The 22895-nt window shown below is 40.8% G+C and overlaps 1 protein-coding gene across 2 annotated transcripts in view; it reads left to right on the forward strand.

The window, feature by feature from the left end:
• The window catches only part of cntfr (ciliary neurotrophic factor receptor), a 265866-nt gene that overhangs the window by 19011 nt on the left and 223960 nt on the right, over positions 1–22895 (forward strand). The window contains exon 2 of one of the 2 annotated variants that reach the window (XM_078272045.1): positions 22068–22163. The exons of the other annotated variant lie outside the window; for it this stretch is intronic. The gene's annotated coding sequence lies outside the window, so the exon portion shown is untranslated. The remainder of the gene's footprint in view (positions 1–22067; positions 22164–22895) is intronic. 2 annotated transcript variants of the gene reach the window in all.

A 22895-nucleotide genomic window follows, 5' to 3' on the forward strand; every position in this document is an offset into this window, starting at 1 on the left:
TCACTCTCTAATTAATGGCTCCGCTTTTAACTTGATGGTTTACACAGAAAGCTACTTATACATTTTAGAGAAAAAAAGATCATCAAATCCAGATATGCTTTGATGATGCAGATTGGCACATGACTGCACCTCCTCGCATTACAACCGTATTGGCAGTGAAGTGTATCCTCAGGGATGATTCCTTAATAGCACCATGGCCCCAATGTGCACTCCATCCTGACTGGCTGGAGGGGTGTTAATTAGTTTGAAATAATCCCAAAATCTTCAGTGCTGTAGTTTTAATACCAACGTAAAGTATATAACACGGCGATGTAAGAATTCTGCTGAGTCACAGTTCACGAGTGGCTATTATGGCTAATTTATGTCGCTGATAAATGGCTGCGAGGGAAGCTTACAGGGGACAATTTAATTGACTAAGCATGAATTCCAAATTTTCGCATTGGTCACCGTCGTCATCCCTCCTCTGACGGTACTGTCCATCCCCATTGCCAGCAATGTGTTACGAGCTGAACAATATCAACTGATCCAACATCGCTGGTCACAACACATGACTAAATTAGCTTCACTGTGAGACAAGCCAGTCTTAGATCAGCCCGGCTATTTCAAGATAATTTGTGCGACGAGCAATGGCAAAAATAATAGAAAGATGAAAAGCTACCCCAGAAGAAATGGGTGAAAATTGCATTAGGAAAGACCTTTGAAATCAACAGGGAGATAAAAAAAAAGAAAAAAAAGAAAAAAAAAGAAAAAAAAAGTGAAATGTTAAGCACATTCTGCTTTCACTTGGTTGACATTGTTCATATTAAATGGCTAATGCACCCAAGGCTCCAGCTATTTCCTTTTGATGTACAGTACACAGTAGCGTTGTTTAATACACACACACACACACACACACACACACACACACACACACACACACACACACACACACACACTACACTACCAATAACCTCAGTCAGGGAGGATTATTAATAGTATTGGAATAAAAAAACACATTTTTCTCTGACAGTGATTCCCACGTTGTGCTCATGGCTGTGCTTGACTCAGCTCTTCCAATCGTTTTTCATGTGCAAGAGGCTTTTAGAAAAGCTTTATGTTCAAAAGACAGGCATAAGGGATTCTCATGGGGCTGTGACACTCCCATTAGGAATATGATTCCTACAATACAGCACACACATTAACATTAACACACACCAGCTCTGTAGTCCCCGCCTGCAGCAGCAGAGACAGATTGCGCTTACATTGTATCCCAACATGTTTTGGAGCTCGGACTCAAAATCGCTCTTGTAGTATGAACTTCTAAACTGGATTTGGCGTCATGGCATCTTGAGGTAGAAAACCCAACTTGAGGTGATTTATTGGTGGAGAAAACGGCTAAAAGTCTTTCTAATTTTAAATGCAAATGCTAGTACTTGAAGCGTGCTTTCTGCTTGCCTAAATTAACATGGATTGGGGCAGTTGCTGCAATATGTAAAGTTGGTTTTAAATGGATTTATAATGGAATGTACTGTGATATATTATCATGTTTCTTGACTCATACCTAGCCTCTTAATCTTATTAGACAAAAACAAGACCTACATGTGAGATGTAGGGAACTGTTTTCATTATTTAAGGAGCAGAACACACCTTTCCAGATGTGCCTGCAAACACATCTGGAGTGTGCTTACTCGTGGAATACGTTATCAGTGGGTGTGTGAGAGGCTGGCATCAATCATGGCCAATCAAATCAGTTCCTCTAATTGCCTTTAAAAGCAATGCACTCCCTGCCATGAGGCACTGACAGTTTTATTATGAAGAGTACAGACCGTCTTCTTCTAAGAGGAACAGAGGGCGGTCTGGACTGGATATTCTTATCTTGTTGCAAAGCACAAATGTTTAAATACCCTAGATATGAATACATGACACTGTAAATACGCCACCAAGGGCAGATTGTGTGTCTTTAAAGTTGAAATGACTCTGTAAATATTGAAAATGTTTGAGTCATCATGTCAGTACATACAGCTCTAGTCATTTGAAGCCATTAGAACACCATGTTGACATGTATTATTCATGTATCCACACACACTGAAGAATTACACCATCCCCTGTTGAGAAAAAAGCCCCTCTTGTCCTTATTAAACCCTTTTAAAACACACATTGGAACACATAAAATATGCCATTAAGCTAAAAACAAGGCTGTTTTACTTTACCTTTTTTTCCATCAATGAAAGGTTGACATTTTGGTGATGCTACTAGTTTAGAATGAAGCCCTTTTCCATTTATTTTAATTTCCATACGGCATCGCAGAGGAAATATTGAATTGCCCAATAAATGATCTGAATTTGGATAAAGGTAAAACATATTTCTCTTGGCCTTCGTTTGGATGGGACATACTTTCTTAGATTCACACACACTCGCTCTCTTAACACAGAGGTGCCTTTAAGCAAGGCAAGCAAGGCAGTTAGCCTTTTTTGGCCTCAGCGGAGTTCTCTTGTGTCAATGCCTTTAAGCCCGTGATAATGTAGAATGCTGCCAACAAGTAGACTTTCCCCTGAATTAAATAAAAAATAAGGTAAAGCGTGTGTTGCATGACTAACCCATTGATGATGATTATTGAGCAGGAAGGGCTTTCATTTCACAGAAGTGGCAGTCTTTTGTGACAAAACACTTTATACTGGAGTCTAAATAGCCTTTTGTGGTTGCTTGACTGTTAAGTCTTGATTGAATGTCCATTGCAATGAAAAAATAAAATGTTGTATATATTATACATTTTGATTGCGACTAGGGATGCACCGATACCATCCTTTTTTTAAGCTCAAGTACAAGTACAAGTACTTACATATAGATACCGAGTACCGATACGAGTACTTAATAATCCCTCTGGGGTCCGAGGATGTTTTCAGACACACAGATGCTTTTGGCCTTCTCTTATATTGTTGTCAATTAGAACAAAGCAGTATTTTCAAAGTGCCATGCCTTTTTCTATTCAAAGCTCAGTGCCTGGGCCTGGACATTTCCCCGGGCTAATGTCAATACAATAAATCATATAATTCCTTAATATCAAAATACTGATTGACGTTTAGGAAGAATGAAGAACGCAAAGTCTGATGACGTCATTCACGTGCATATTAAGTAGCCATGTGGATATACTGATCCAGCGGAGAGGATGGTTTGTTTACGCCAGCAGCTAAGTTCACAAGATTTTGTCCGAATTTGAAGACTTGTGGCAAACAGTTAGACTACACACCGAGAGCTTTCGTTTCAGCCTGTTTGTGAAAAAGAATCGCTAGTTACAGAGTAGGGCTGTGGTTGTTAAAACAGCGCTGTGTAGAAACTGAATGCAGACAGAGCAGATTGAAATATCGCTTTCTTCATGTTTATGCCCATAAAGCTGATGAGAGACATTGGGCTAACACCGCTACTCCAAATATCAGTGGTGAAGTTTACGGGCAACAGGCTGCTGATGTGCATTTTCACCAAGCAACGTTGGAAACACGGTTTCTGTGATGTGGTGACGGCTGGGAATCTCTCGGCTCCAGTACACTTAGAAGACGTCGAAACCCAGAATTATTAACGACTGACAATGGCTGGTCGTCAAGTGCAATCATGCATTGGGTAAGAGCCTAGTTATTTTTTTAGAGCCAAAAATCTCCAAACGGCTGGCATTGCTCCTCTTCCATCGACTGTACCTGCTTGACGGAGAAGTTATTGTCACGGTGCTATGAGGTGGTATTGGGTGTGGTAGTACTGGAGTAATTTTATGACTACAAGTACGGACCGATGACTAGTATTGGACCGATACCTGATACTGGCATCGGTATTGGTGCATCCCTAATTGAGACAACATGCTTCTACTGCTTGTTGCCTTTTAAGTAACCAATATCCAGTACTTTTTGTTAGACTAGAAGGCTGCCTATAGTCCCCTGGCCCTCCCAGTGAAACAGAAATAAGAAGCATGGACACTCTTTTGTATTTGGTCCTGAAAGGAGCTGACAGACATGATTGCCTCAGAGGTTGAATGGACTTTGGATGGAGATTACATCCCCTTTTGTCTGCTATAGATTTTAGCGATAAAAGCAAAAGAGAAGAACAATTTCCCTGCCCACAGTCTGAACAAACTGCCCTCTCTGTTGATGCTAGTGTTGCAAAGACTTACACATATATGGGGTCTTTCTACTGTAATGGCGCAATCGTTTTTTGGGGGCTTTTTTTGGACCGACATGATTATACCTGAGAAAGTGAGCAATCTGCTGTCTTCTTGGAGAAAAGCTGCAATAGTGAAGTGTCTCAATTGTGAAAGCACTCTATGTTGTAACACCATTTTATTATAGTAATTTTTGGCTCTTTTGACTCAGCTTATTGGATTTTTTGCACAGTTCGTAGTAGTCACTAGGGCTCTTGGGATTGATTATGAGTTGGTTCAAGAGAAGGATAGTCAAAGACAATATAGGAAATGAAAATGGGCAAATTCAAACTTACAGGCAATGACAGCAATCTTGCTATCAAATTGACTACACTAAAAGCAACATTATATTGTTGAGTATTTATCACAGCTAAACACAGGTTCAGCAGGCAGGTCAAAACAGACTATGCTCTACCTGGAGAAAAAAAGACTGTGACAGACACTCACCTAAAAGAAAATGCTCATCTTTTATCACTTTTATGACTTTTTTATCACAATTTATTTCACACATTCTATTTCCCTACACAAAAGGAAAATATATTTTAAGGAGGAGGTGAGCAGAGAAGGACAGAGATACCGTCAAGCGGGGAGAGACAGTTGGGTTTTTTGCAGTAAAGAGCAAATATGAATTGAAATGCAGAGAAAGCCTGTAAGAGGCTTTTTTGTGACAAGCCAGGTGGACTTTTTACATTGTATTGATTTATATCTAATAAATAATGCTCATATACTACAGTTAGCAAAATGGCATTGCTAAAAAGTACATCTTTACTGTAAAAACATAGTAAAAATGTATCTTTCCATTGAAGTGTCTCTCGGATTTTCACTGAATTTCAAATGGCATGCGTGAATCGTTGCTTGTACAAATGGTGTTTGGCAAATCAAGCTTTTAAATTGCATGCATAGAGTGTTACCGGATGAGAGTGAAACAAATTGAGAGGTTATTGATCAACAGGAACATAACAAGCATGGAAAAGGATTCAGGATTGAGATAGAGCTAGTACACACCTACTTAAGCTATGTCTGTGAGATTGTGTGCTTATTTATACATATATTGGTTTGCATTGTGCATGGACTCAGCTTCCATGTTACTAAGATATAGCTAGCTAATTTGTCTATAATATAGGTAGTGATAGTAATAATAGTTGATTTCACACAAGTGATTTTGGACCTCAGTTAATCATGGAACTGTACATTAAATGGGATTGGATCCCATTACAACATCTACCTGGGATGATTAAATTGATGGCATTGTTACATGGATCATTATTGTGATGGCTTGCCTTAGCTCTAAGCAAAGGCAAATGAATAACAGAAGTCACTTAACTAGGCACATATATCTGCAATTTTTCAAACACCTTACCTTGTTGTCAGTAGAGATATGAGGAGAATGTTAATTCTGTTCTTACCAAATTAGTATTTCCCTAAGTGCTAACCACTATTTTTCATCTAACTAAAATGGAAATAGTCTCTGTCTGTCTGTCCTTGGTTTTTCTCGACAACCATTCATCCGATCGACTTCACACTTGGCGGCTGAATTGCTGAAGACCTGGTGAAAGTGCAGTGTCCAGTGCGAGCTCTTGAGATCTAACAGACATATTTATTAGTAGTACATGGCTTACTACAATATTAACAGCTATACAGCCAAACAACCTGCTTAGTACAGCTCTCTCTCCGTCACTCGCTACAGTACGTTCAAGAACAGATGAAGAAAGAGAGACCAGAGGGACCAGATGTGTTACATTGTAGCTAACTCAAACATTCCAAGCATCAGCAATGTGACTTTCGGAATGAACACTTTTGTTCTCAGAAATAGCCTGGTTTAAAATAGCTAGCTGTTAGCAAATGACGCATACTCTAGCATTGCTAGGGGTCGCAACTGCGTTATTATGGAACCCACTCAACTTCTAGGCAAGATCCGCCCTTCAGTAGCATTCACACGCTACTATTGGCCAGGGGTCCATGCTTATGCAAGGTAACGGAACCCGATTTGTTCAGGTCCTATCCCCTGACCAGTCGGCTAGCCTAACCTTAACTACTTGAGGTCAGTGCTTAACCCCAACAAATCAGGCTGCTTCGTAGGGCTGGACTTGCCTAGAAGTTGCGTGGGATCCATAATAACTATGTCGTGGCATGTGTATTGCTCTGGACCCAAGGAAGCGGGGTTCAAGTGTGAAGTTGTTTGCAGAGCGGTTCTCGAGAAAGCTCCAAGCAGCAATAATGGAGGCCAAGCAGTCGGCCCGTTCTGAACAGGAACATTTTCAACGGGCACTGCACTCGTATATTAAATGGTGATGCAGCCTTTGTGAAATCCTGAGTATTTAGATGAAATCCTTTGTGTTCTGTTATATTCACCACCGTAATTACAGCAGTGATGAAGCTTTCATTTAAATGGATGTTGACCCTCTTCATAAAAGAGGCTCTAGAGCTCTCTAATTAACATATTGGAGCACCAAAATGGCAGCATACATCAATGGGTTTCCATTACAGAGAGATGGATGAAATGGCCAGGGGCAACAGGCTGTGATGGGCTCCAACAGGACGAGAGTGAGTGAAAATAATAATCATACATTAAGAGGCAGACATATACAATGTATATGAAAGGGACACAGAGAGACATACAAAGAAATGTAAAAATGGAGAAACGCTGAGACAAATATGTAGAGAAACCGAGAGGCTAGGGCTGAGCAGCACAAGAAAGCAGACCGGCACAGAGATAAAAGAGAAAGACAGATAGAGATATGAGAGGAGTCAGGCCACCAGATGGTCTAATGACTATAGGAAATATTACAGCTGGCAACCGCACACCAATGTTAATGACACAAGTCATTGAAGAGCCCTGAGAAGATCCACTGTGTGTATGTGTGCACGTCTTGCTGAGGGTGTATGTGTGTGGCACATTTGACTGTACTTATGAGGTCATGACGTCCTCCTAATTAGTGTATAATTATCAAAAGTCTGGAGACATTTTAACCTTACATTGTGTGGTGAGAAAGCTGTGGGTTAGGCTTTGGGCAAGGCTACAGTATGTGCCCAAGTTCAGTTTAGGTTAACGTTGACCTGGGAATTCGTGCCACTGACCAAGAGTACGCCATCTTGACAGTGTTGACCTTTGAGGGAACAGAAAGCCAAAGAGTACAAATTGGAGTATTTTAGTGTATTATCTGTGTTGCACTATCCACTTTTTTTTTAACCCTTCTCTGTCATTGGGTTTCACAAAAGACGAATGGTTTGCAGTAGGATGTCATGAGAACCGATATTTCGGTACCAACTCGGTACCAAAATTCTGAAAACGTGCCGGTACTCATTTTTCCAGGTACCGGGGGATGCAATCCTTCCGGACCTGACGGGGGCAGTATATATGCCTAACGTTAAACATTTTCTAGACTGCCGCTAAATGCTGAAGAAGAACACCGACCAGCACGGAAAAACAGCGAATAGCCCCTCATCTCCCAGTACGGCTTGACCGCATTCAGCTTCTGGCTTTACCGTAGATCTACGGCGGCGGCTTTCACGACTTCACCTGGAACTCCCAAACCGCAAGTGAGTCTATTTCTCTCTGCTGTTGTCGATCACAACCTAAAGTGTGCTCTGGTAGCGCTTGTTTTAACGGACCTCTATAACATCAGTTAACTTTAACCAGCCCGGTTCGTTGTGAAAAATAACTACGGCAGAGAGAAACAGACGTAACTAAACATGCTTGCTGTCTGGGAGTTCCGGGTGAACTCATGAAAGACGGTACCGGCTGTGTGGTGATCAAAGCAACGGGCTGTGGGGTCCAGAACACTTTTGTTTTTGTAAATCACGCTCTGCTTGCCCCCTCCACTCCACACCATAACAGAAAGTTGAAACTAAAAGAGTGACATAACTCTTAATGTTTAATGTAATGTAAAGTATTATTATTATTTTCTTCGTTTTTTTTTTTTTTTTTACACACACCTTGGTATCGACTTTAGTATCGAGTATCGTGTACTTTTGTTGGTACGCGTACTGAATACTAGATTTTTGGTATTGACAGATTTTTGGTAGTGACATCGCTAGTTTGCAGACAGTTATAAGACAGTAGCCGATGGTACAAATACACATTTTGAAATGCAAGCTTGTTAGCCACCAAGCTAACAAGCCTGCTGACTGACTAGAATTGTTAGAATTAGATAGCAAACTCCTCAGCCAGGGTAGCCAGCTGGGCTAACCAGCCACTACCCCAGCTGGCTCTGTACCTTTTTGTCTCTTTCTTGCCTCTCCGTCTTTCCCCCTTCCTTCTTCATTCCCTCCTGTCTCTCTTATCTCTCTGTCATGGGTCTACATGAAATATTCTGACCAGGCTTCTACGTTGAACACATAATTAGAAAGCACTGAACCGTGACTACAACATTGGGGCTTTTCATCTATCTGTTTGGAGAAAGGGGGGTTCGAAGAGGAGGAGGAGGAGGAGGAGGAGGGGGGGATGTAGGCTGTAAAACATCTTCATGGTCAGAATACTACACCAGCCTGAAATGGTGGTGTCCTACAATACATTTAGATAGATGAGAGGAGAAAGAGAGGGAGAGAGAGGAGTGGGAGGATGATGCAGAATGGATAAATGATAGAAGGATTGATAGATGGGGGGGGGGAAGGGAGAGGAGGATGGGAAGCGTCGACAGTGAGATGGACACAGAGAGTTATGGCTTGTCTCCATTAGCTGTGTTTTCCACAGCCAGCTACCGATCATTGTTTGGTTTTCATCTTCATTAATAAGCCAGCTTCACCAAACAACACTTGGATTTAAAAACAGGACTGGTGAGAATACAGCCAAATAAAAATTACACTAGCAGGTGGGAACATGAACACTACAACCATCAAACATAATGCTTTCATGTGTTTGTGTTACACAATGGAGCCAGTTGTGGCCAGCTCTGGCTTAATAATTATTAATAATAATTCTGCCATTAGCCAGGTGGAGACTGAAATAAAACTTTAACAGTAATACGCAATATAAGAAATAAGCAACACATGTTACAAAGTCATTGCAAAATAGAAGATAACACTTCTGGATAAGGCGGCACCTACTATTTTCATAATTGATTAATCTGTCTATCCATTAACCTTTTCTTCTTCAAATAATGGATTTATATTATAGTAATAGTTTAGTAATACTTTCTGACTATAAAATAGGAACATTTATGATATGAATGAAACTTGTTTTTACAAGTTTCATTTTTTTTTTTTACAAGACTGTGAATAAATCAAACAGAATAGCAGAAAACCCACACATTTAAGAAGGTCTGAACCAGGGAACGTTTGATATTTTGGCTTCATAAATGAATTAAATGACAAATCCATTATCAAAATAATTGTTGTTGATACATTTGCTGTCAATGGACTAATTAGAATTTCAGCACTAACTTGATTGCTGTCAAAATATCATTCCATAGTGTAATGTCTACCAAAGCAGCTCCTTTGTGAAACCATTTGTTTAATTTCCCCATCACGCAGCCTCTGTTATGATGTTGGAGGATGACTTTGATTCCTTTGAGCTTTTTCATGATGTCATTGTGACCCCTATCCTTTAACGCATTCTCATAAACAAGTTTGTATGCTAAATAAATGCGTGTACTTTCGTTTGGAAAAAAAAAATAAAAATGACCGATCGACACTGCCAAGCCTCCTACTCCCCAACACCAGATCGATCACACACAAAATGGATGAGGTACAAATACACATGGAACTGCTGCATGATATTTTGGCTGAACACACTTATCATGGACGGCAGCTAGCAGCTAACAGCTAGCAGCTAGCAGCTAACAGGGCGAGCTAGCTACCAGCAGAATCGAGACAGGGTAGGTGAATTAAAACAATGTCTGAGTTGAAAACACATCTTACACGTAAGGGCCCTGTTCATGTTGCAAAGACATTTTAATTGCATTTTGTGTCTGTTAAATGGCACAAATGCACTCTAAAACCTGCCCCGACAACTACCGTTTTAGCTCAGTGGAAGCTTGTACACATAGCTACAGCTACTCCGTGTTGCCTGCACCAATTTGGGTCGGGTTTTTTTCAAACGAAAGTACACACATATTTATAGCGATCAAGATTAACGTAAACATTGGCCGGAATTCTCCTTTAAGTTTAGGAACTAAAACGTCTAGTTAAGATTAGAAAAAAGTTTGTGGTTTTGGTTAGAACAACGGTCCCCTTAAGTAGTTCCCCCGGGACACTAATACCTGTTTCCTGAGCGAAAGTCTTGCATTTCCCCCATTACTTCTTTCAGGGCACGAACTCCGCTCCCCTGCTTGAAGTGATTTAGGACACAACCCTGACCTCGTCCCTACGCGGATCTTCGCAGCCTTACATAGCGGCAGTCAGTGTGGGGCTTATAGTTACAAGTGGAATAAATACAAATGACAGTGCATTACTTTTTGTATCTATTTGTACGAATGGTTCATAAGAACAGCCTGTCTGTTTTCATTATATTGTGATCATGCGATGCCTTAGCTTACTGTGGACAAGTATAGCATTATTACAATGCCATAGCATGACCTATGCCTTACAATGACCACACAGAGCTGTAATGCGATTTCAGTGTGCGTCCTTTACTGCTCTTTGTGATGTCACAGTGTACCTCTCTCCTTACATAGTTTGTGTGTGTGTGTGTACACATTTAATATGTGGCCATGGTGTGACTTTGTCCCCGTATAGCTTTAATATGTTGTCATGGTGTGACTAGCTAGTTATGGTTTGTGCTGAGGGCTTGTTGCTGTATTAGAAAAGGACAAAGGAGCCTGTGGGACAGTTTTCATCACCGCGTGTCCTTGGAACACGCAGACGTTCACACATTGTCACACATGATGCGGCACATATATGCTTTCACGCTTTCTTGTTCCTCGTCTATCTGCCACTCACCTTGTCTTAGTCTCCCTTGCTCTTTTTGTCGCTTCTCCCCACACACACACACACGCACACACACGCACACACACGTGACGCACCCACATGCACCCTACTTTTTATGAGCCCTCCCTCGGCTATAGCAGGAAATGAATGTCCAGCAGCTAAGGCTGTTAATTAACATTTATGGCTGGAGATGACCGTTGAATCGTTAGACTGGCTCTCATAGCCTTCACGTCAAAGCAACAAGGGTATAAAAATCCAATCTCTGTCCCTGACTCTCTGCCAAAGTAATGATGCTGCTTCACGATGTTGATTTGTTTCGTAATAGGGATCTAAACCGCACTGATCCCCTTTGGCGGTGCAGTATTTGTTAGATTATTTGGTCGCAAGCAGTGAGTGACACCCAGGTTGGCAAAATTTGCAAAGCTCCAAAAAGTTGTCTGCCTTTGCCAGTGTTTCTTAATAATGCCCATATTCTCTCTTTAAATACAGTACAGAATGCATTGATATTGTCATTCAGCGTTTTGGCATAGCTTTGATTATGTCCTAATCACTCTTTTTCTCTATTCTGCCTCTCACCTTTTTTTTTCTCAATTTCTCTCAGCCCGTTTTATCCGACAATTGTCTCCTTCGGCTAGCCACTACAGCCATGCCTGCCTCCCGCTATTGAACCATTGATTACCTACTGTACATACCACGGTGAGAGAGTGTGTGACTAACCAGGCATATACTGTAACCTGGACTAAGACTTTGCAATAGGGAGCAAACAAAACAAACCCCTCGATTGATGTTAGTAGACGTGGCATCAGCACATTTACACATACGTATAGAAACAGATAGACACGGAGAAACCTCTACTGGCACACGTGTAGTGCAAGAATAAATACTCACAAAGACATGCCTACGCATAAAAACGTTTTGTTTCAACATTCATATTATACAAACCAAACCATTTCGATTACAAAGTTTCCTTGTCACATGTACAGTATTAGGGGTGCACGTTTCAGAAAATGGTAGAGCTTGAATCGCGATTTGAATGTGAATCGATTTTTCTGCACAGCCCTATACAGTATACACACATATGAGCACCAAACCACACAGACATCTGAATCAGTTCCATTCACAGCCCCAAACACCTGTCTGCCAATCTTCTAATAGTTCTCTGTCCATGTCTGCTTTCCCCTGACCAAGGGAAACTGTGTGAGCGGCATGTGTGTTGATTTGTCTGTGCGTGTGTGTGTGTGCGTGTGTTAGCAGTCTGACGAGCACAGATAAGGTGGCAGTTATCTTATTGTGCTGAGCCAACCCTACCCTAAACCCTCACAAACCTCAGGTGTCACAGCGTGCTGGTTTTTCCCCAGCAGCCCCTCATTTTCATGTCAATTTAACAGCATTTCACTGTCTCTCAGCCCCTGCCCTCCCTCCACTCTGTCTCTGTCCTTCGATTCGCTCCCTCCCTCCCTCCCTCCTTTGGATAGGCAGTTAAGCCCATTTTAGGCCAGTTTACTCCCCCTTACTCTTTAGATGTTTCTTGATATTCATCCACTTGGCCTTTTGATCAATGTCTCCCATCTTTGGCCAACTTTGACAGCGAGTTTGCTATCCTGCTTATTGCTTCTTTGCCCACATCAGACTCATTTTCCTCTCCTTTTCTTGATCTCCTTATCTCCATTTCTTGTTTTTCCCCCCTTTTCGCTGACCTCTTTTTCCAGAATAGGAGACAATTCACTCTGACTTTGGCCGACCACTTCACTCATTTTCAATGTCCTTCTCTCCTTCGCTCTTCCACTTTCTAGTCCTTTCTCATCACAACGTCATCCAGTTATTTATTCACAGCATGGCGGAGATGACAGCCTTTTTATCAACCTGCCAGTCATTTTGTCTATCACTCTTTAGTCACTCTTTAGCCTGCCAAGCTGTAGCCCTGAGTCCTTCCTTTCAGCCTTGTAAGACCATCTTAAATCATACGAGCTCAGTTTTAGGTCAGATAAATGATTCGCTGACAATCCTCTGAGGCAGACAGCTGAGAGCTGAACCACTCAGTGTCTGTTGGGAGTGGCTCAGATGATGACGACAGCAAGCTGCGCCGTATTTAATCCTAGTTTGGTGTTGATTTACTTATCTATCAACTGCCAACTTTTAAGAACAAGTTGTAAGGATGAAAATTGTAATGATGCAACAGTAACATATTGTTAAAAAGAAATGGGGTTTCCAACGATCACCATGTTTTTCCAAGCTAAATCTGCGGAAAAACCAAGCCAGTATCCTAGAATCAGGTATAAAAAAGGGTTTATAAAAGCTGAGTGTGTCAAAGGAGACCAATTCTCAATCATGTAGCAGCTTATTAGAAGGCTGATCTGATCATGTACATTTGGTCTATGCTCATTAACGATACCCCTGACCCAAGAAAATGTCTGGCTACAGTAAAATGTGTTGGCTGGTTTTGCAAAACTACCTTCCCCAATATCCTTCAATTTCCTTTTTTTGTGTGTGTTATGGCCAGTTGAATATCGTCTCTGTATGTCCGAAACTGTTGCTTTTCAGGAAATGAAAAAAAGGCTAATTTGAAAACATTATATTCAGCTATTTTTCTCAAATGAAATCACCTCGTCACTGTTTAAATATTTGTAAAAACCCCTCAGACAATCGTAAAGGCTGACCAATAGTATTTATTTATGAAAAAAAAGTAAAATGATGAAATATGGAATTTTAAGGTTTCTGCTTGACAGCGACAATATAAAATAGTTCTTCAAATTCATCCCACTTAAATCCTGCAACTCCATACAGCCTCTTTTAGACTGTTTGCAAGAAATAAAAATCTGGATGGCTAACAATTTCGTTCAGCTAAATGAAAGTTAGTTAGTTATATATATACAATAAAGTTATTGTCTTTGGCCCTTCAAAATCCAAAAATTACATCCCTGCCAATCTTGGTCCCCTTGCCTCCTATGTTAAATCCCATGCACGTAACCTGGGTGTTATTTTGGACTCCCATCTTAACCTGGACAGACAAATAGCATCTGTTGTAAAGACCAGTTTTTGAATAATTTCCAAACTCATGTCTGTTCTCTCATACAATGATCTGGAAAAAGTAATCCATGCCTTCAAAACCTCCCGCCTAGACTATTGTAACTCTCTCTACTTTGGTCTCCCTCACACTGGTGGCACAACTTCAGATGGTCCAAAATGCAGTGGCTAGGCTGCTCACAAACACAAAAAAGCGTGAACACATTAAACCTGTCCTAGCTTCCTTGCTTCTGGCTTCCAGTCCAGTCTAGGATACAATTTAAAATACTGCTGATGGTTTTCAGCTCTTCATGCCCTGGCCCCCAGCTACATAGCTGGTATCATTCATCCCCATGTAGCCCCCAGGTCCCTCAGATCCTCAAGACAAGGTCTCCTCCATGTCCCACGGTCCCGGCTTAAGCTAAAAGGTGAAAGAGCCTTTTCTGTTGCTGGCCCTCAGCTGTGGAACCAACTGCCACCGGACATCAGAAATGCCCCTTCAATTACAATATTCAAAACCAGGCTCAAAACTCACCTATTTACATTGGCCTTCCCTGTGTTTTAATTGTCTTACCCTGTTATGTCTGTAATTAAGTGTTTGTCTCTTGATGTCGTCTTAGCTTAAATCACTGATCTGTAAGTGTATTTATTTTATTTTATTTTATTATTCTGTGGCTAATGCGCAGCATGTACAGCACTTTGGTCATTGCGAGCTGTTTTTAAATGTGCTATAAACAGATGTTTTACTTACTTACTTTTCAGTCCTGGTTTAGGGTGTTTAGTTCTTTTTAAATTTCTTTCTTTATAATGTACATTACTGGCAATCACATCAACATTTTTCTCAATCCTCGCCATTAACTTTCATTTCAAACCAAACAATCTACGCCAAATGGTCTCAGTTTCCTACCTTGCTTCTTTTGACCCTTCCTCCCACCAAATATGACCATCTTTGTCAGCATACCTGTCGGCATACCCTCCCCTCTTTCATCTATTAAATAAAGCCTTTCAATTCATTTCACCTTATATCACGCCTCCCTTTCCTCCCTCTGGCCTTGCATTCACATCTGATACCGAGTCAGGCAATTGTTATCAATCTGCCAGAGGAGAGAACTCTATCTACATTTCTCTCCTACCCTGCCTCGTTTTTTCCTTCCTCCTTCCTCCTTTGTTTTTCCCTCCTCTCCATTCTTGCCTCTCTTCTTTGCAGCTTTGCCTGCATTCACATCTGGCGGTGCAGTGGTGGACGGATACAGGGATGAGAGACGTGAGTATCTCTTGAGCATCCCTCCGGGGTTTCACTCTCCTCTCTTTGTCCTTCTCACTGGCTCCAGGGTTCATTATTTTTGCTCCGTTTGCTCTTCTGTGTTTGTCTCTCTCCTAGCGTTTAAGATGAAAGCTTTTTTTTGTATCGCTTATGACATATTGCATTTAGTTTTCTCTCCACTTGATTTGCAGGATATAGCTTTCAGACTTGCCACATTGTTGTCACAAAATGCAGCTAATGGAAAACCCCCCTCATCAGTATGTATCAGGCCATTGCAAGAAGCCCCGTACAATCACGGCATATGAGAAAGAATAGTTCTCAATACTAGTCTATAATACGATTTATTTAAACGTCAGAAAAAAAGGCTGTAGTATTTTCTAAACTCATGTTGAGGCATCTGATTTATGCACAGCATGATCTACGATTCTGACAGAAACGTAGTGTCACAAGGTGAAACGAAATATACCATCATTATTTCCCAGTGACAAGCGACAGCAGCTTCCTTGACATTTACATTTTTTCCCGTCTGACTTTCTAAGCGCAAGTATAGCTTCCTGATTCCACATGTGATCTGTCCGAGGCTGACATTAAATCAACTCTTTCAGAGTCAGGATTGGCATGCGTTAAGTTTTGCTTCGCTCAGGCACATTTTTCCCTGTGGGGGATCAAATTCTGGCGGCTCACGGTTTAAGGAAGCCCACGGTGACATCTTTGATTTACTCTCGTATTCCAAATATCCAGTTATCACGTAGAATCAACCACGACGTTCTGTTTTAAGAGTTGACATTAAAATGCCACCTCTTTCTGTCGTATTATTTTCAAATCTTTCCTTTCAGTATTTAGTACAGTCTGTTTGAGTGTCAATCACTTGTGAACAAAGGTGCAATTTTGGGAGTAACAGCCTACAGTCATTCTTTTCTGTGCTGGTGTGAAACTAAAGGTTGTTCTCATTACATGATTGCCTACTAAGAAGTTAAAATGTCAGTGTTTTCCAGCGTAGAACACAGCGCTGTCTATTTCTGCTCTGGTAGTCTCTTTATATGTGCAACTAGAAATAATTTCTCTAAAGTGTGCTTGAAAGCCTACATAGTGTGTGTGTGTGTGTGTGTGTGTGTGTGTGTGTGTGTGTGACTGGTGATTGGGGAAAGGCCTTGACCAACTGTTGACCCCTGTTCACCGACCTCTTTGCAGCGAGTCATTCTGGGTAGGATCTGTGGAGCCTCCTGGTTCTGGCTGTGTGAGAAACCAAGGAAGACACATTGCAAATTTAAGGGATTTATTCACACAAACTTCAAAGATCTATGAATAACAACCCGCTTCAACTTGAGCGTGACCACAGTTAACCACTAAGGCAACGCGACACAGCTCTTTGGAGCTATAAATCTATAAACATGAGGTGCGCAGCAGAAATTGAGCTACGCCGAACACTGAGATGGCCGACACAAAGAAACAACAGGGGAAACATTTACACGTTGGGCCAGAAAATGACACACAATGAGGTGCAGGGGAACATGCAATGCATCACATAATACCAAAATAAAGAGCTAGCATTAACATTAGCTGTAGGGAGTTTCTCAATTTAATCTGAAATACTACGTTGCTTTAAATTCCTTTAAGACATTAATCTTGCCGAATAGAACGCCTTCATTTAGGGATTACGTTTTGGGCTCCCCTGTGAATCCTGACGCGTTGGTTCAGACCAATTACCCCGCCTATAGTATAAAGGTAAGTCAATGCCTAAGGTCTCTGTTTTGCTGGAGGGATGCCATGTCAGCACACAGGTAACCAAATTAGACAGAAAGTAAAGCAGCCGAAAAGATCCCAACAGACTCACAACACTTACTAAAGTCAGTGTGATATGTAAAGCAATGTGTCGCTGGGTAACTTGTCTATGACTGCTGTGAACATCATTTACTGACAAACATAGATGCAACACTAAATGTTTGAAGTGAAATTCCCAACTCAGCCTATGAGAGATATGTAACTGTTAGGCTTTCACACATCTCTCTCACACACTCCCACATACATTAAACGAGGTTATACATAACATGCCATAACATTATTTATACAGTGTGAGTAGGGGGAGATTGTAAGATAGGACCTCTAACCCTTACAATCCTCACTTTTTTGCAGCTCTGCATGATCATCACACTACCTGAATTGCCTCTGAATGTTGCCGTCGGAGACATGTTCCCAGTGTAGAGTATTGCCTACGAATGTAATTCAGTGAAAACTAGGCTAAGTTGTTAAGATACTGTCTTGTGGACATTTATGGACAATGACGGTATTTTGTGATTTCATGTAGCAGATCAAAGTTAACATACAATCACTTAAAACCTGCAGGGTATGTACGCTCGGACCACTACTACTGTCATCACCTCTGATTTGAATATTATCCCCAGCAAATCCACATAAAACGGTATCTTCATTGTTATTTTTAGATCATAATATGTATGTCTGTCCTCCTGAATAACTACGCTATGCAAATTGCAGGTGAGAAAACTGTAGGTCATAAAAATGTTGCAAATTGTGACCTCAAACTTCAAACAAATTTTTCAGCCAGCTTATTCCCCACCTGACGAGGTAACCGGAGCCAGGTCAGTCATCGTGCAGGTTGGAACACTGTAAGCAAAGGAAACCTTCAAATGTATGCAAACCACATGTGGCCATAAACATAGTCAACACATTATATATTAACTTTATGGTGCATTTACTAAGTAGTGTGCACTTTTAAAAGCTGTATAAATGCTGCTTTGCTGGCTGCATACTAACAGATGCACACACACACTCACATATACATACACATGTCCTTACACTCTTTCACCTGTCTATTAATTTCTCTGTTCATGGCAGCCTATAACTGAGAACCCTTCTCATTGGCTACGTTCACATGCACACCAATATTCCAGTATTATTCCAAATGTAATACAGGTCATGTAAACAGCATATTCCGGTTGGATATTCTGAATAAGGCCTTTTTTCGAATTTAGCATTTTCCGATTAAGACGTGGGTAAATGCCGATGTTATTCAAGTTTTAGAGGCATTCTTTGGACATGTAAACAGCGCATTCGGAAAATGCGTCTTAATCTGGGTAATTACCACAGTTTCTGGCTTACGGTCAGCTCTGTGCGTTGCTGTGGTTGTTGTACACAAACCATCTAGCCAACAGTTTGCAGGACTGCGGTAGGGATGAATGCCTAACACACAAACACACCTACTTTTAAACATTATGAAAGACTTGGATATCAACAGGTTTTTAGTAGGACTGTCAATCGATTAAAAAATGTAATCGAATTAATTACATACTCTGTGATTAATTAATCTAAATTAATTGCATACATAATTAACGGTGCCTGAACCGATACTTTTTAATGAAGTTAAAAAAAAAAAAGAAAAAAAAGAAAGGTACTAAACAACAATTACCGACATTAAAGAACTTTATTTAACGTTTATTGCTAAGGCCATATGGTCAAAATTAAATGATTTAATAATAATGTAATAACTATAACAATAACTTATTTCACTAGTAAATTGCTATTGAACGACAAAAATAACCACCAGATGGGAAAAGGACATTTAACAATAACTTTGCATGCACCACGAGGCTGTAGTTTACCAGTTTCATTGAACGCACCGTCTGTGTTTTTCCGACGTCGGCAGCTGCAGATTGTTACATCCCGGTGTTGAACCCTCTACAGTGAAATACAGACAAACTTTACACCGTTTAGCGTTAGCTGTAAGGATTTTAACCATTTTTAATCCAGCTACTAGCTAGCGGTAGGCTAACGTTAGCAGCTGTTGAGTATAGTGTTAACTAGCGTCACATGCAGCGGTGTTTGTGTTTCCTGTAACGTCTGTTTCAGAGCATCAGAGAGAAGCGTAGACATATCAGTGGCACCAGATTTCGGTACCCAACCCTATTCAGGAAGAAGATTTGTATAAGTAAATGTTCCAATCAATGATCCAGGCAGCACATTCTCGTCTCCCTCCTTCATTTTATTTCAGTCCAATGGTGGCTAGAACGGCTCCGGGTCAAAAGTCAATATGGAATGGATTAATCTGCATTATTTTTTTTAACGCATTATTTTTTTCTCAAATTAATTAATCGAAATGAACGTTATTTTGACAGCCCTAGTTTTTAGATATGCGCAAGCATCGCAGCGCCGACCTTTTCAAGAAGCTGGTTGAAGGAATGAAAGAGAGAAGCTGTGTTTGCACGGCCGAACAAGTCCGCCACCGGTGAACTGAAAAAAAACGGCTGCGTGTCAACAGAAATATTAGTGGATTATTCACTTGCATTAGCTATGTAAACAGCTTAGTCAGAATATCGTCTTTTTCGGAATAATGGCAAAAACCGGAATATTATGTGCATGTAACCGTAGTCAATCTCTTCTCCTCTTCATGGTGTGGACTATGGCTCCATCTCGGTCTATTGCCCCTTTGTCCTCTCTGTTTTCATTACATTACAGCATGGTGGAGACGCCCACCCATTTTATTAAAATAGGGAGAGAGAACAGGATCTGAGATCAAGCATCTGCTGCAGTGATGTCAGATGACAGTTATGAAGCAGATTATGAGGCTCATAGTCTCTCTGCCTCCACTTTGCTTTCGTAACCTCTGACATCCTAACTGCACAGTCCTCATGCATTTTTCTCTGTCACATTTGCTTTTATTAGTTTTTTCCACCATTATTTTTATATTTCTTGTCACTTTTCTCTTTTTGAATTGTGGGAATGTGACTCCCACTTGCTCTGTCCACACCAGATCATGGCAAGTCTTGCTCAAAGTGAGGACATTTTATAAATACGATGATCATCAGGTGTTTTATGAATTTATTTCAACTGCGTGTTGCTATTGTCACGCCGCATGGTTTTTCAAGGTAGCCATTTATTCACTTAAAGACTAAATTGAGTGAGGATGGGACTTATGATTACTGTCTTTTGCCAAAGCCATCACTCATTGAAGCTTTCCCCTTTTAAGTTTTCAAGATGACATTTTTCCTCGGGTACTCCTGATTTCCATCTCACCTTTCCCTGCTCCCTCTTAGCATCTTTCTACTCTGTCTTTATTGTTCTCTTTCAGATGTCGGCATCATCACCACGCCATTATATTCTCTTTTGTCTTTTTTTAAAAGACAGAAATGAGACACACAAAGAAATCTGCACTTTTACAAAAAAGAAAAAAGAAAATATGAGTCGTTGATGCGATCCTCACTGCGATTAGATACATGTAATTCATTCATTTTCTGAAACTTTCTATCGCTCACTTGGTTGGTAAACCTGTTCTGCAAATAAACTGGCAGGTCAACCTGTTACCCCTCCACCCCCCAACTATGCCCTTAGTTAAATTCTCTGTCTCTCCACGCTGTTTTAGCCTTCATCTTCTTAACCTGATCCCCTCGGTTGCTAATAATAGCCCTGGCTTTAACAGAACAGGCAGGGAAACAGAGCAGAAGGGGGGTATTGGGGGACTGTTGGCTGGTTTCTCATTGGATTTTGTGCAATGTGCACTTCAGTGGCTCCTAAGACTCCCCATTGATTTATAGTGGTAACCCTGCTAGGGTAACCTTTTTAATTTATTTTTAGTCTGTTTGTGCAAGGTGATGTTCTAATTCGCTCATCATTCGGCTTGTTCTAGATTTTAGAGGTATAATGTGTGGATGTTTGAGACAGAAATACCATTGCAGGTACTGTATATCTGTGTGGAAACACTTCTGTCAGGGAATACGTGAGGGACCAATGCAATAGCGTGTTTTGTCCAACAGATGAAAGAAATTAATAAGAGATGATGTGCAACATGGGTCATGTTATAGGAAAGTGAATATACACAGCCTGACCTCATTCTTTAAAGCTTATTGGTGCTGAAGTGACAGACTAACAGAAACAGACAAACGAATAAACGCAATCCCATCTTTTGGCTGGTGGCTGCTGTGAATCCTGCCTTTTAGCTGTAATCCTTTATCCCTGCAAATACATCACAATGATGTGCTGTGAAGACAACTGCTTGGAAAGTGTATTATGTATGGCTAGTAGAAATTAGGGGTGTGTCGAGACACCCAGCTGACGAGACGAGACACGAGATTGGGTTCACGAGATCGAGACGAGATTTTAACACTTTTACCGAAAACTTCAATGAAGAAATAAGACTGGAAAAATAGTCCTGTTTTCAAACGAAAGTCACACAATGATTCTGTAATATTGACTCTTATTTTGTCTAATCCATAGCATGCGTCTCCCCTGAATCAGGATCCACAGCCAGGTTTTTTCAACATTTGACCAGGATTGGCTGGCCTCTGAAGCAAACAGCCACCCATGCTGCGATGTTATAGTATTATTATTGAATTTTAATAAAAAGTAATGATAAGTATGGAGTTAAGATATCTGCGAGCTACAGATTTGGGGGGGATCTGCTGTTATGGGGCCTTTGAAAAGACGCATGCTGAGTGTTTAATTATCTCCGAGAGGCTTCTCTCACTGTTCACGTTCTCATCTCATCTAATTGAATCCCTCTCTCTGTAGAAGCTACTGTATATTTAGCTCTCTCCTGTTATTCACTTTTGGTCTTTTTTTTGTGCATAATTATGCTTTCACTCTTCACATAAATCATTTTTTTAGCCTTTCCTGCTAATACTGTCAGGCTCTATATCTGGAACTGCACAGGCCTGTTGGGGTTTGTTTTCGCTGATTTGCTCGGTTTTGCTTTGGGTTTTATTTTTTATCATTTTCTTAATGCTTTTTTTTGTGTGTGTGTGTGTGTGTGTGTGTGTGTAGAAGCACAGAGAGAGTAAGGCAAAGAGACAAAGAGCAAGGGAGACTGAGACGGCAGATAGACAAGGAGCAAACAAGAAGAGGGAGAGCGTCTAAAAGGTGATGTTTCACATGATAGCATGTTCTGCAATGTCGCTGCACGGCAGCAGCAGATTTCTTTTTCTCTCTCTCTTTCAGCCGTGCAGTCAGGGTTTCTGGAAATAAATAAATAGCCTTTCAGCCACTGAAGCCTGCAGAAAAACTGAAATGGGCTGCATTGACTATACATACAAAAAACAAAATCGAAAATCTGAGCCAAATCTCTGACTGTGATACTACGGTCGGATTTATCTGTGGTAGAAAATGTAAGGAGACATGATATCTGAAAGCTATTTTTTTTTTTTAAAGATCATTTGGTAACACTTTACTTGAAGGTATCTAATAAGAGTGACATGACACTGTCATGACACATGAAACCTAACTCTAACCCTAACCATAACTTGTCATGACAAAAAACGAATGACACTTACTGACAGAAGCGTTCTGTCATAAACATTTATGACTTGTTTATAATGTGTATGACACGTTCATGACAGTGTTATGTCACTCTTATGTAGATACCTTCAAGTTAAGTGTAACCGATCATTCTTTGGGGCATTTTTTTAGGCCTTTATTTGACAGGACAGCTGAAGACATGAAAGGGGAGAGGGGTAATGACACGCAGCAAAGGGCCGCAGGTCGGAGTCGAACCCGGGCCCGCTGCGTCGAGGAGTAAACCTCTATATATCCGGACGCCCATATCTGAAAGCTATTTTGACTGAACTGGAACAGCACACACATGATTGCTGCGAT

Source organism: Sander vitreus, chromosome 16 (genome assembly GCF_031162955.1).
Source record: "Sander vitreus isolate 19-12246 chromosome 16, sanVit1, whole genome shotgun sequence".
NCBI lineage: Eukaryota > Metazoa > Chordata > Actinopteri > Perciformes > Percidae > Sander > Sander vitreus.